At 34.0% G+C, this 16249-nt stretch overlaps 1 long non-coding RNA gene across 1 annotated transcript; it reads right to left on the minus strand.

The window, feature by feature from the left end:
- Positions 1-10852: 10852 nt before the first annotated feature.
- Positions 10853-14637, minus strand: LOC143085616 (uncharacterized). Its single transcript, XR_012981385.1, has 3 exons — positions 14033-14637; positions 12458-12663; positions 10853-10991 (listed from the first exon to the last, which is right to left on the minus strand). It is a non-coding gene; the product is annotated as an uncharacterized LOC143085616 (long non-coding RNA).
- Between the last annotated feature and the right edge of the window lie 1612 nt (positions 14638-16249).

Here is a 16249-nt window from a genome sequence, read left to right on the forward strand (position 1 = left end):
TATTTCTCCGCCTGTGTGATATAAGGCCTTTTTAAAGGGGGATTTTCCCAATATTTAAATCAAATGAATAACATTAAAACAATAAACAACAATTGAAAATGTTTTTTTTTTTAGATTGCAGTATAAAGACAATATAGTGCATTGACAATGCACTATAATTATTGTCTGTCTAATTGGTTGTTGCCAGCTCGTTTTTTTTACGTTTATTATTTGTTTTTCTTTTACGTTGTTACTCATTTTATCATTCTGGTGCCTAATAAAGCTTACTATATGATATTAGCTTTTGCTTATTTTAAAAGACCATTATACATCGCTATATGGTGGTTAAAATAATCACTTCTTGTGATCACAGATGGTGTGTTGTCTCAAATTAGTACCCCGTCACCGTTTCTCTATATTAAGAAGATGGGCGTGAAAGATCGAATATATTGTAGAAGACTACTATTAAAAGAAAACAAACTGAATAAAACTTCTGCGGTTGGCGTTTGTTGCTGTCTATCACATATTTGTTTTTCGCTAACTGTTATGGTCATCAATAAGGGTTGCCGTTTTTTCGTTTGAATTGACATGTCGTGATCTTTAACTTTTAGTCATATCGGGGCCTTTTAAAGAATGCTATGTGGTATGAATTTTGCTCATTATTGAAAGTCGAACAGTGGCTTATAGTTGCCAACCTTTTACGTCAATCAATCTCTGGTGAAGATTTATCTCATTGGAAATCATACCACATCTTCATATTTAAAAAAAATATTGCCTCTAAAGGTGGTGAGGAAGTTTTTTTATATAATGATTTCATCTTTGAAAATAACTCATCATAGATACATAGATACATGTACCACAAATTTTGTATTTGTCCCAGACATGCGTTTTGTCTAAAAAAATCAATCATTGACGCTTGAAACAAAACAAAAAAGGAAGATATTCGATCGAGTCTTTTACATCTTCATTCTTAGAAGTAACCAAACAGCTAGAAGAGAAGCGTTGAAGCATACACAGATTTGACGGTCATCGTTGTTCATAGCCCTCGTTTATTCTCTTTTTGTATTAAGTAGAAAATAACCTGACAACGTCATGGCTAAAGCCCCAGTCCCACTAGACTAAATTTAGATCGTGGTGAGGTCGCGGTATGAGCGGCATGAAAATGTTAATTTTCGTTGCTTTCACGATGCTACTACGTCCTAATTACGCTTCTACAACGATCCCGCTGCGATTAAACCACGTTCTCACCGCGCTTATTCTGCGACCTCACTACGCTTATGAAGATCCTTCTACGCTCTTCACGTTCTCACTACTACCATACCACGAGTTATCCGATTGCAACACGATCTTACTGCGATTATAGCACGTTCTTACCACGATTATACTACGTTCATACCGCGATCTTACTACTTTCTCAGCAATATCGTGTTTCATATCAATATAGTTCCATTCCTTCTATTTCTGATTAAAACGGAAATTTCTCGGAAACAATACAGTCATGCCACCAAAATCTACTAGAACACGTGGGCGTGGTGGTAGGGGTTGGTGTAGAGGGAGAGGGAGCAAAGTATGAACGCCATACTAAACTCCAAATAGTACACAAGAAACTAAAATTAAAAATAGTACAAGACTAACAAAGGCCAGAGGCTCCTGACTTGGGACAGGCGCAAAAATAGTGGGGTTAAACATGTTTGTGAGATCTCAACCCTCCCCCTATACATCTAGCCAATGAAGAAAAGTAAACGCATACAATACGCACATTAAAATTCAGTTCAAGAGAAGTCCGAGTCTGATGTCAGAAGATGTGACTAAAGAAAATAAACAAAATGACAGTAATACATAAATAACAACAGACTACTAGCAGTTAACTGACATGCCAGCTTCAGACTTCAATTAAACTGATACTATACACATAAGTAGTGTAATACTTGTCATCAAGAGATGTCGGAACGACCAATCAAACCTAAATTACAACCTATTGCTGGTCCATAAAGCTCAAATGACGATATTTTAGTGAACGATAGCAGAGATGACACAGATGTGTCAATATATATAGGAAGATGTGGTATGAGTGCCAATGAGACAACTCTCCATCAACGTAAAAATCTATAAAAGTAAACCATCTTATGCCAAGGTACGACCATCAATACGAAGCCTTGGCTCACACCGAACAGCACGCTATAAAGGGCCCAAAAAATACTAATGTTAAACCATTTAAACGGGAAAAACCAACGGTCTAATCTATATAAAAACGAAAAGCATGGTTGAGCCGTTAGAGCAAATGGATAAAATAAATACATTCAGACAAACAAAATCTAGGGAGTTTTTTTTATATATTTAATGTGAAAATGACAATAAAAATGATGGTCGTAGTGTGAACGTAGTAAGGTCGTGAGGAGAGCGTGATGAGGACGACAAGGGCGTGCTAGAATCGTACTATGGTCGTGATCAGCGTGGTAAAGTCGTAGTGGAAGCGTAGTTGGGTCGCGTTGAGAACGTGATGGTCGTAGTAGGGTCGTGATAACGTCGCTGTGAGATCATAGCGCAATATCTCCGAATAGAATCACGCTTTCGCTACGCTCTCGCTACGATTGTACAGCGACCTTTGCGATCTTACTACGATCTTAGTGCGCTCTCACTACGCTTCTACTACGACCTTATTTCGCCACGACCGCACCACGATTGTTTTGAACATGTTCAAAGTTGGCCACGCTCTTTACGATCTTGAAGACCTTACCACGACCGTGGTACGACCTTACTGCGACCTACACGATCGTACCACGATCATCAAAATTTGCATTATTTTCACAGATCGTAGTGCGATCGTGGCCTAGTGGGACTGTGGTATTATGAAACAAAACAAACAACAGTTCACAAAACACAATAGAAAATAAAGACTGTACAACACGAACCCTACCAAAAAGTGATTTAAATGAGGTCTTCGAGGAGTTTGGAAAACATAATAACAAGCAGGCAAACAAGCAGAGAGAGTAACGTCTTGTAACAGATCCAATTAAGATTCCGTTCAGTCTTTCTGTTTTGCAGAATGAAAACATCACTTAATATATATTTATTAATATTAGAAGGTGTGGTATGAGTGTCAGTGAGACAAACTCTCCATCCAAATCACATTATGTAAAAGTAAACCATTGCCTACTGCTGATATAACATAATTGAAATGAAATAACCAAATTGTAATTTATTATCTTAATCTATTTGTACCTGACCTTTTATTATGTAATGCATTTAAATCTTCTACAGATGAACCTTTTTATCAAATGTCCAAAAATCAATTACACTCAAAACGTATTTGAACGCGACGAAAGCCTCTTTATTTTCCTTTTGAAGGTGATCATTTTTCATGAATAAACATTTAAATGAACCAGGAAGATAGGTAGAAGATCAATAACACATATTAATATCTTTGACTTTGTTTAATCAATCATTTTGCAGATGCCTTGGTTGTGCCGTACAATAGAGGATATAAGAAAAAAAAAATGATTATCAATAATATTGTGATTAATGAATCGTAAGCCGGGACGTGAAAATCTGTATGAATTAGAATATAAGTACAAATGTATGTTTTTGTTTCGGCAAGTAATGCTGTTAATACATATCATGCCCCTTGAAAGTATCAAAGATAAATGTAAAAATGTCTTCAGTCATATGACTTGATTAAAACGATATTGTGTTCCTAATTGTTTCCACAAGGCAATATGGACATGAACATTAGGAAGTGTTGGCATATAGGGAAAGACATACTAGTTATGACATTACCACACAATGGAAATCATGTTATAAAATCAAAAGAAATCTGGTTTGCAATTTAAAGATAACTGTTCCTCAATAAAATCAAAGGCATATAAACCATTCAATCAGAAAATGTACGCTTATATACAATTAGAGACTATATAGAAAAAAGTTTAATGTAGTGAATTAAATAAATGAAGACATTGTATATAGTTTTATAATTTAATTCAAACATCTTCGGAATCATTGTAATATAAATACGTATCAACCGTTTCATATACGTTGACGTATACGCATCTGCAGATATACACAAAAGTATTATGTGATCCCGAGCTTAAGACTATTATTAGTTTTCCGTCTGTCCATCTGGTATCTTTCGCCCCTATTTTCCAAAAATGCAGTCGGCTTCACGATTAAATACTAGCATAAGAAATTATTCAGTTGCCCATTTGCATAATTAAAAGTATATAAAATTAAAACTCGGGATCACATAATGTTTATTGGTAAATCTGCAGATGAGTATGCATCAACGTATATAATACAGTTGATACCTCTTTTAATGACCGACCACTAATGAAAACAAAAACAGATTGATTGGTGGATGTGGAAAAAGTTTGACCTTGTTACAGGCAATCTAGGACTACGGACCAATGAAAGTGTTTCATTAAGGGTTATGTATCGTGAAGAGACTATACACTCTTCCGACACGGTCTATTCGTTTTTGGTGACGTTGCTGAGTATTCATACATCCGCTCCGGGACAGTCAGTTGGAATCTGCTGGTATCACGTTACACACAAACAAAATAAAGTAGTCAGCCGAGAAAAGCTTACCGGGAAAGTCGAACCAAACAACCTGTACAAAGTCAGAAATATGACAGTTAATATCCATTCGCTTGATGTGTATAATTAAACTCATCATAGAAACCAGGACTAAATTTAGTATATACGCCAGACGCGCGTTTCGTCTACAAAAGACTCATCAGTGACGCTCGAATCCAAAAAAGTTTAAAAGGCCAAATAAAGTACGAAGTTGAATAGCATTGCGAACTAAAATTCCTAAAAGTTTTGCCACAGATAAGGTAATCTATGCCTGAGGTAGAAAAGCCTTAGTATTTCAAAAAAATTAAAAATTTGTTAACAGTAAATTTATAAATATAACAATATCAATGACAATTCGTGTCAGCACAAAAAGTGCTGACTACTGGGCTTGTTTGAGTGTTAGATTTTGAAATTTTGACCACGGACTTTCCGTTTTGAATTTTTTTCTGAGTTCGGTATTTTTGTTATTTGACTCACCCCGCTCCCATTTAGCATTCATCTTACTGTCAGATGTCCTGTTACTAACTTAATCATTTCATTTTCCAATCCGGTCACACTTCTTTGTGTTCACCACGTACTTAATATATCAATGTATAGTTACGGGCATTACAAGTGAATAAAAAAAAATCTGTCTCAACGATTTCATTGCATTCTTTCAGTGGCCAGGCTTGTTTCATTGGATTCTATATAAACTAACAGTAATGATAGAGTTTTGAAATTTGGCTAACTCATGTCGCCTCTTGTTCAGGAGATCAGACATCGTTCGTTTAGATTAATGGTTTAGTTAGCTGCACAATATGCAATTGAACAAGATCTAAGAGATAAATCAACAACGTAATCACTTCTGTGCATTCAATATGTTGATAATCGCCTCAAGACAGCAACATAGCATATTGCTGTTTAACTAAGGCATGATTTTTTCGTCAGATAAAGTCCATTACCCATGAGCATTAATTTTCTTAATACAGACGACGGGTATTGATTGTGTGATATGTTGTTGCATGTGATGTGATGACAGCCATTTGGATATATTTTCAGTGTAGTTAAAATTTCTTTCTTTTGTTGTTCCGTCAACGGAGGCTGAAAAAGTTAACATGAATATAAGTACTTACATACTAGTTACCAGTAAAATAACCCCACATGTTAATAAACTCATCATAGATACCACGATTGAAATTTTATATTTGCGTCAGACGCGCGTTTTGTCTACATAAGACTCACTAGTGACGCTCGAATAAAAAAATGTTAAAACGGCCAAATAAAATAGGAAGTTTAAGAGCATTGATGGCCAAAAAGTTTTATTAAGTGTATCATAACCTCCTCTTACTTTGTAATTTGTGTTTTGTTTCTTTTACTGGTATATCCATGACATGTTTTGAATTTGAGATACGTCAATTATAGCTGGTTTAATTTACAACTTGTCTTCACTCTACGCGATTGAAAAATATTATCATAAAATGGAAAGGACGCTGTTTTATCATGATTATAATTCTGCATATTATATGGACGTTTTATGAAAGGACGCCTTTTTGATCATGCTTCTTATATTATGAAATTCAACGCTTATTTTTATCATGATCATAAGGTATGGACACAATTTGATCATGCTGATCATATGTTATTGACTTTTATTTATCATGATCACATAATATGAACGCTTTTTGTTCATGATCAAAATGCATGGTATTGACACTTTCTGATCATGCTCATATAATATGGACACGTTTTAATCATACTCATATTGTATGGGTCAAGACTTTTTAAAATGACCATGCAGTATGGACGCCTTTTGATCATGATCATATAGGAAGGTCATCGTATAGTAAGTAGACACAATCTCATCATAAAATGATATTGCCAGTAACTTTTTTTTTATTTAATCGTGTTATTGGTAGTAACCATACATTTTGTATGATTCACATTTTTGATCTAGCGTATTTCAAAGAAAGGTATCCAAGAGAATTTCACTCTAACGAGGGCACCATACCATGTTAAGAGTTGTATTTATGGCTAACTAAACATTAAGCTAGAGCAGGTTTCTAGTTATATTATCAGCTAGCTATATAATAGGATTATTTCAGTAATGTGTGATAAGCGTACGGAAATGATATATATAGTTTGAAGAGATATGGATTACTTCATTTTGCTTGTTCTTTAGGCTGATAAGTTGTGTGCTTTCTAATTTTAGAAATAGTGTAGGAAGACTCAAAGTATTTTGTTTTATACCTGAACATGATTTGTTTCCTTTACATTCCTTTTCATGGTAAGGAAAAAGATACGACTATGGCTAAATGCACTGAAAAATGGAGCAAAATCACAGAGGAGACATCTGAATAAGATTTGCCCGATGCCACCAATAGTTTAAAAACTCCATCAAATTTCTCTATTGTTTTCTCTAAAACGCACTCGCGCAAACCGTAATAAGCACTGACTACCAAATGAATTTGACTACTCTCTCCATAGAAATACTCATGTACCTTGATATTTCAAAATGAAATTCTCAAGGAAAAGAAGAGAAATAGTGTCTTATGAAAATTCGTTTACTTTTGCCATTTGCCCCAATGAAAGAAAATCCGATGCAAGTTTTTTTTCTAGATTCTGAATTGCTGTTTTGAAATCGCTGAAAATAGAAGTGTTTTCGTTTTCAGGTCTTTGTGAAGCTGTATTGTCTTTTTAATATAGATGCCGGTGAGTATTTCTGGGGAGAGAGTAATCGTATTCGTTTGAGAGTGAGTGTTTTTGTTTGTGGCGTGCACGATTGCTTTGCTGCGGAAACTTGTGAAGAAATTTGTTGGATTTTGACTGTTGGTGGCTTCGGGCAAATCTTATACCGAGGTCTCCTCTGTGATTTTACCTCATGTTTGGGTGCATTGAGCAATAGTCAAAATCCATAAAACGAAAAACTAGAAAGAGGTGTTTGAGAAACCAGAGTACTACAAGATCTGCTTTTGCTTGCTGGAAATAGATAATTGTGTGGGTCATTCCGTGCAATACGAAATTTGGTTCTGAAAAAAGAAGCTTTGATACTTGAATATGTTTTACATCAAACCGCCAACCCATGTCAAACATAGCCAACAACTCGCATATGGCGTTCTACATGGTGTAAATGGTCAACAGTACTATTTGCAACTATCTCTCTAGGGTACTACGCCTTCACTTTTAATAATACTTACTCATGCAGATTTAGTGTAAACATAGTGACTGATTAAAGATCTTATTTGACTATTTCAAATATTGCATTAATTTTTCATAACGCATGTACAGGACCAATTGCACTAATCGGTTAAATCAAGCGACAAATTCTAATTAGAAAATGATGAAAATCATTAGAAAATAATCTGATAATTGACTTCAACCTACAATATAACACGTGATACTTTTCTGAAAGCAGAGGCGGAAAAAAAAAAACTTTTGTAAAAGTACATTCAAAGCCAGAAATCGAAGAGAAACTGAAATCGCCACGGCAAACACGTTATAAACACAACATAGAAATAGTAAATAAAAAGAAAAACCTTTATGAATCAATGATTTTTATTATGATATTTATTTCCAATACTAATGGAGAAACGTATTTTGCAGGAAGTCAATATCCAGTAAGCATAAAATTACATCTATGCTTAACACTAGTAATTCTGGGGCCCTTTATAGCTTGTTGTTCGATGTGAGCCAAGGCTCCGTGTTGAAGGCCGTACATTTACCTATAATGGTTTATTTTTATAAATTGTTATTTGGATGGAGAGTTGTCTCATTGGCACTCAAGTCACATCTTCCTATATCTATTTGGTGATCAATCTTGCCCGAAGTCATTTTACAGTCTTAACCCCAATGGCGACAGGGTTTAGGATTACAGCTACTCTTTGTTGGTCGACCGTTATCACCTTGACATCTATAGAAAAAATGCTAGGCAGATCCCATTTTTCTTGTGGTGTATCAATAAATTGGAAATATAAAGTCTATATTGTTTTGTGATACTAAAATGGTTTGTACCTACAGCTCTTTTTATCATCAATCTAAAGAACTTACTGTTATATTTTCAACTTTCCATCCAAGTCACAATTTATAAAAAGCAAACCATTATAGGTCAAAGTAAGGTCTTCAACACGGAGCCTTGACGCACATCTAACAGCAAGGTATAAAGAGCCCCAAGATGACTAGTGTAAAACCACTCAAATAAAAAAAAAAAAAAAAACACCAACGGTCTAATCTATATAAAAAGAGAAAGGAGAAACTATTATTAACCAACACCAACAAACGAAAACCACTTAGCAACAGGTTCATGACTTATAGAACAAGTGCAAACAAGTGGGGTGGGTTAAAATATTTTAACAGGTGCCATTCTTCACCCTAACCCGAAATACATGTACTAGTTAACATCACAACATAGAAATACACACTCTATAATATCAATTGAAATGGCTTAAGTCAATCAAAAGACATTTGTAGACGAAACGCGCGTCTGGCGTATATACAAAATTTAGTCCTGGTATATATGATGAGTTTATTTATTAACAAAAATATGTAAACCTACACGAATAAATTTGATTTTTGACACAATTTATAAATACAAAATTATCAAAAAGGGTTGAGATGCACATATTAACAAATTTGTTACTGTTCATATTACATTAAACCGAAGCTTTGTATAGATTGATTAATCTTCTTATAGAAAATATTTCTACTGTTGTCAATGATCCATAACTGACCACCAAAAGGTCAAAAAGTTATGTGTATTAATATCTTCACCAAATTGTTTTGAATCAATCACAAGTATATACAAAGAAACCGTTCAACAGATATTTTTTGATAATTGACCTTTTTGACAAACACTTCACTGTTCTTGTAATGTTTCATTTTATGTAGATATCAAGGATTTAGACGGCTTCTTTTTCTATTCTGCCAGAGGAACAAACTTAGTTATATCAAGGACCTCATACAAGTGCATACTTTTTATTAAAAAAGCAAAGTTTTGGTTGTTCGAGGTATGATTTCAATGCGGCTAAGAGTACACTAAAGAACGCAATGTAAAAGAAAACATTGAAAAGGTTAAAAACCAATTGTAAAGAGAACAGTTGAAAGTCTTTCCACATCAACTTTCTAAATTATTGTCGAAAAGCTACTTCCAGTTTACTCCAGTTACACTCTTAAACACAATATCTCTTTCCCTATGACATATCCCTTCCGGCTGGGTATCGTTTTGTTGTTTCATTTACCACACGGTATTTCAAATAAGAGCAAAAACATATCTGATATAAAACAGAATAGTGAACCAAATATGTGTGAATCTTTGCTCTTTCTTAACATCTAACCGTTCCGAATATACACCCGAACTTGAAATTTGGAACTCGTATAATTCTTAGTTATAAACATTTTAGTATTTAGTTTCCAATTATATTAATTGATTTAAGCGGGTCTTGTCACACAATTTGAAAAGATAACGAACTAATGTTATAAAGATCCTGAAGTATTTCTAATACACTCAACAAGGTCGCCTGGATAAAATAAAAGTTACCACTTGAAGATTTATTGGATAGCGTTGAAAAATTAAATAAATAAATCATATACTACATTAAGCAGTTGAAAGACAGTTATTACTTATTATTACCATCATATAGTTTTGTTTTTATCAAAGACGCGTTAACTGTCAATGTCATGATTCTCGATTTAACCAAAATACTCATAATTTATTTATAACATAATAAAACGTTTATCCAAATTACGAAGAGTTAAAAAAAAAAGGCAACGAACGTTAACAATGGATGGGCTCGCTACAATCACCATCCCATGCGTATTTTGGACCAAACGCCATCTAGAAATACATCGCGATTGACCAGAAAACTGCTGATGATCACACATTTCATTACATGTATAAAATATAAATAGAAAGCTGGCACGTACAATAGGAATAAGCTTCTTGTAACGAAATCGAACCTAACAGAATGCTGGTATCAAAATATGAGTTCTTTACTTATAGTCGTATTTTATAAGTCGCTTATGCCATTTGAAAACATTATTTTTAAATGTTATTCTTGATAAATGACGATTAAAATGTTCTTAAAGAAATGTTATTCACTTTTACACCGAATAATTGATATTTGTTTGTTCTGTTATAATTGGTCTTAGTTCCTCCTCATCAGATTTTTTACAACACAGTTTTATGTAGAGATGATGTCTTGTAGTCTTATCTAAAAAGCAAAATAAAATAAAAAAGTGCAAAACGCCTGCGCACTGTCTCCAAAACTTTGTAAATGAAGAAACACATCATCCGTAGAGTCAAGATGAGACAAAGGATTATCAGTATGCCGTCGTAACGCATATAAGAAAAATCGACATGTTCCCCATATTCTGAGACAATATCCTATCAACCATAAGTAAAGATAATTTTCATCTTCGGCTCTCAATCGCTCTGATACCTGACTGAAATGACGTCGATTATGTCTTCGTCTCTACGAAATAAAAATATATTTTGTTATTAAAATATGTTATTGAAGACTAGCGTTTATAGAAATCAGTAACACTGTCTTCACTAAACAGATCGGTACGAAGCACAACAATACGTATAAATAAACAGAAAGAACTCAAAAAGTCCTTCCGCAGTTATCAAAGGCTAGTTCAAATAAAGGCTACAGCAGCATACCGCTGTTTGAACGTCATAAATCGAATGAGAGAAAACAAATCCGGTTTACAAACTAAAACTGGCGGAAACACATCACATATATGTGGAAAACAACGAAACAACAGAAATTCTAAAGTGTAAAACAAAATCAAACGACAATGCAACACACACAGAAACGAACTATAAAATAACAATTACCAATTTCCTGACTTGGTACAGGCCACTTTAAGAAAAAAAATACTCTGGTTTAAAATTCAGTGCACCATTTCTAATCCTATGTCTTTAATCGGTATGTGCTGCTTTAACGTGAACTTCATTTGTCACTGTAATTGTGTTAGGGATATACGTGTTTGTCTGTTGTTTTTTTTTTAATATTGGTCCTGGTTATGACTTTTTATTTTTCACAGCATTTTTTATATTTGCATATTATTATTTACTTTACTTTTAATGATTAAAAATGTATAATGTTTTGGTTTGTCTAGTTTCATTTTCTGCGATTTCAGTTTTCTCCATTTATAGAGCTAAAAGTCTTTTACCTGAAATATTTTTCATTGTACAAACTTCAAAAGTAAGCACTGCTCATTGTAGTAATTATCATTTCACTAATTTCATAGCATTTGAGAGAAAATTGTGTTGTACTTGCAGAATTTCTCAATAAACCAGTAAAAAGTGGATAAAACATAATTATAAGTAGATAAGTCGTTTTTGGGTATATATCTCCCAATTGATACGATATTCCCGTGCTTGCATTTCCTATCATGATTTTCTTGATAGAGGGTTGCTGCTCACAAGGAAGCTATTAAACCAAGAGTTCCAAATGGTGAAGTTGAAATCATCCCTTTGTAAATTTTACGGACGCCATCACGAGTTGGTTGACCGTTATGGGATAACCGTTTCACAAATGATACCGGATATGTTCCTTACGTCGTAACTACAGTCCCCTTCCCTTTCATGAATGTGACCTACCGAATTAGACCATTTACCGGATTTGTTATCACATAAGCAACACGACGGATGCCGCATGTGGAACAGGATCTGCTTACCCTTCCGGAGCACCTAGTTTTTTGGTGGGGTTCGTGTTGTTTATTCTTTAGTTTTCTATGTTGTGTCGTGTGGGTTGTTTGTTTGTTTGTCTTTTTCATTTTTAGCCATGGCGTTGTCAGTTTGTTTTAGATTTATGAGTTTGACTGTCCCTTTGGTATCTTTCGTCCCTCTTTTGTAGAGATTTGTGTATAATGATATAATTGGGACTTGTCACACTTACTATGAAACTAGAGTAAACAATAATTGCAGTACCTGTTTCCACATATATCCTTTTACAAAAAAGAACATAATGCAGGTCACAAAATACCACGTGATTTCCAATCCTTTACCGGTAAACACCATCCATAACGTTCTAGCGTTCTTATCAATACAAGACGAGATCCAGCACCAGGCACCAGTTCCTTGGGAAAAGTCTTCCCCAAGAACATCGTTACTAACGGCAGCGATAGTTATACTCACTAAAATAATAATTAAAAGAATGTATAGATACATATGACAAGTAACAGCTTTAAAATTTATCATCATAAAAAGTTCTTATCGGTGCAACTCTAAGTGTAAAATACTTAGTCTCAGATGCATGATTTTTTTATTAGTTGATAGTGGCAGTAGCTGCGAGTACTAGTAGATCTGTACTAAGTGTCTGTTTGTTGTTGTAATGTACAAGTAACCGGCCTCGTGTACTTGTATTTCTAGTATTTCTATTTGTATCCATCTGATGATTTAAGCCTTTCTCAACTGATTTTTATAATTCGTTCTTATGTTGTACAGTTACATCACTGTCCTATGTTAGAGGGATGGTTGGGATCCCGCTCACATTTTTTTTTATGTCGGCGCTTTCTGTATGTATGTGCCTGTCCCAAGCCAGTAGCATGTAATACAGTGGTTGTTGTTTGTTTATAAGTTGCATATTTGTTTTTTATTCATTTTTTGCACATACTTTAGGCCATTAGTTTTCTCGTTTGAATTATATTACACTGTCATATCGGGGTCTTTCATACCTGGTATGCGGTATGGCCATTTGATTAGGGACTTTCCGATTTAATTTTCCTCGGAGTTCAGTATTTTTGTGACTTTACCTTTTGCTCATTGTTGAAGACCGTACGGTGACCTATAGTTATACATTTCTTTGTCATTTGGTATCTTGTGGAGAGTTGTCTTATTGGCAATCATACCACATCTTCTTTTTTTATATTAATGAACAATGAAGCAAAAATGAAAGGTCAATGCAAAATCTATTATGCGAATGTTTTTTCTTCAGCTACTTGTCAGTCAATGATTTGTTAGTATACTCTTCTTGTACATGTTAGCTCGAATTCAAGTTTTGTAGGGAAAAAAAAGCATTAAAAAATAGAAGTAGTTATTGCTCATTTACAATATATAGTTGTCACTGTCGATGTATTTACTTTGCTTTTATTGTGTTTTAGGCTGTGTCGTGTGATCGTAATATACTAGTATGTTATGTTGTTGCCATGTCTGCTTATTTAAAAAAATCTGAAAGTTTTAACTACATTTTAATTAAATTAAAACGTTTTTGTTCTTACGTGTTTTTGCATTCTGTGTCTTTCACATTCACATGTAACGTTGATTTAGAAGCCTTATTTATTTTATTGTCATATGAAACACAAATGAAACAGAAAAGTATTGTATTAAATATAAGTTGGATTTATTTTTTGTCAAATTAAGGAGCTATATGATTAAAATGGATCTGAAATGACATTGTTGTCATGCATTATCATAATCATAACTGTCGATTCACAAGAAATTTACTAAATGAAGTTTTGAACAATATATCTTATTTTTTCGTAGACATATAGAGACAATACCTACAAGTCACTAGCCAACATACAGAATGAGTGAATATTTTCATCTTCCAAGGCCATGAACCATGTCTGCAGTAAACCAATGCAACACATATATGGATGGCAATTGCAGTATTCAAGAAGAACGACCACATGGATGCCGTTGCACAAACAAAACTCTGAACGACACAAAATAGATCACATTGAGTGTCCATTGTACAATTCAGAGAAAATTCTTTATCGCCAAATACAGCTTTATACCTTATTGTACCGCCGAAATTGCCAAAAGCAACGAGTAAATCGGATACAGTTAAGTATATCAATAGTCTTCTGGTTTCATTTTCTGGTCGGAAGCTATCGGTTACACAATATGCCACAAATATTAAAATTGCACCGAATATTGACAATGTACTTGCAATTAACGTCAATGCAATGTCTCCACCTTCAATAGGTTTGTATATAGCTGGAATTACTGGTATAGGTCCAACCGTTGATGTTAAATTTGTTATTATCAAAGTTGTATAATTTGCAAAAGGTGTAGATGATGTAAATGTCGCCATTGTGTAATCCAATATCTTGAATACGGAACTAAAATTAATCGCCTCTACAATAAACAAAGAATTTGTGAAATATATGATTGATTCAGTGTTATTTATAGGCATTTAAAAAAGATAACAACACTTTTAGTCACAGTCAATGTTATTGTTAAGCCTCAGTCACACCCTACCGGATAGCACGAACGGACGCCTAACGGATGAAAATAAAAGTTGTCCGTTGACAAAATTGTTATCCGTTGGGAGTCCATTGATGTACTGACCAAATAATACGGACGCGTAACAAATGCAAAACGTACACACACCGGATATGCAACGTACGAGAAACGGAAACGTACCAGACAGAACGGATGTCGCACGTACATCCAACGGACGAGTACCGTATTAAACGGACACCTAATGGAAGCGTACCGGATAAAATGGATGACCAAGATGTTCGGAAAAATTAAAGGCGACAATAATAATACATGACAATCGCATAAATATTCAAAATGTTTCTGTGTAACTGGTTTTGGTTTGTTCTTAAAAATGCAACCAAAGGGCAGTGTCTGGTCTGAATAAGAGCTGCTTAATTGTGAAGACGACCCCTTACTCTAAGATCGAATATGAATCTTTAGAAATCTAACATATCAATAATTGGCATCTCTGACGCGAAATTTTCCTCAATTGTCATTTATTCGTTTCAGATCCGTTCATCTTCTGTTTTATCCGTTATACGTCCGGTAGAAGTCCGTTTCACATTCGTTTGACTACAGAAACATGGGACAACCCATCCAGACCCTGAGTACAATGTGACATCAAAAGTAAAAATACCCATAAAGTATGTAAATAATAATGAACTAAACAAATACAATCTGTATGAAAGTCATTGATTTTCAAGTATTGTATTTATATAGTAAATCTTCCTTATGGTAGATAAACATACTAGGTTTACATGCACCTGATACATTGACCTCTATCTTTCTGTTAATTTTGGGTGTTTTTCTAATGAAAGTGTATTTTATGCTCTCGCTTAAACTTGCTTCCGTGTTTAGATTTTTCCATTTTAAAATGAAGATATAATATCTGACATTCATTATAGTAATGTTTTTTTTCTCAAGATTTAAATTAGCTCATTCAAAGTGTCTTTTTATTACATATCAGTTGTAAATACATTAGATAGAAATCAAGAAGGAACATGTTAGTCATGTTAGTGTGCATGAATATTTAACTCATTCTACCAATTTTCATATGCTGTTTTAAAAATGATTTTCATGCAACAATGTTTTGATTTAGCCAAAAATTATGTAAGAATGCCAATATCAATATCTTTTAATCATTTCCATTATTTTCATTCTGATTACAATACATTTATTTGAGTGTTTCGGTACAAATTTTTAAGTTGCATATTGACCTAAATCCACTAAATTGCTCTACGAACGGTACTTTTGTTATTTTTTGCACAGTAAAGATCTGATGATTCAGGTCCTTTCCAACTAAACTTTACACTTGCTCTTACTGTTATACAAATATACTTCACAATCCATATTAAGAAAGGGTTAATAGGTCAATTACATACGCGTTAAACCTCAACCGTATTGTCTATGTGACTGTCAAGCCAGAACCCGTTATGGTGTAATACCAGCATTGATTTCCATTTATTAGTCTGTTGAATGTGCTTTTTTTCAAAAAAATGTGCTGACTTTATTTTC

Source organism: Mytilus galloprovincialis, chromosome 8, assembly GCF_965363235.1.
Source record: "Mytilus galloprovincialis chromosome 8, xbMytGall1.hap1.1, whole genome shotgun sequence".
Classification (NCBI taxonomy): domain Eukaryota; kingdom Metazoa; phylum Mollusca; class Bivalvia; order Mytilida; family Mytilidae; genus Mytilus; species Mytilus galloprovincialis.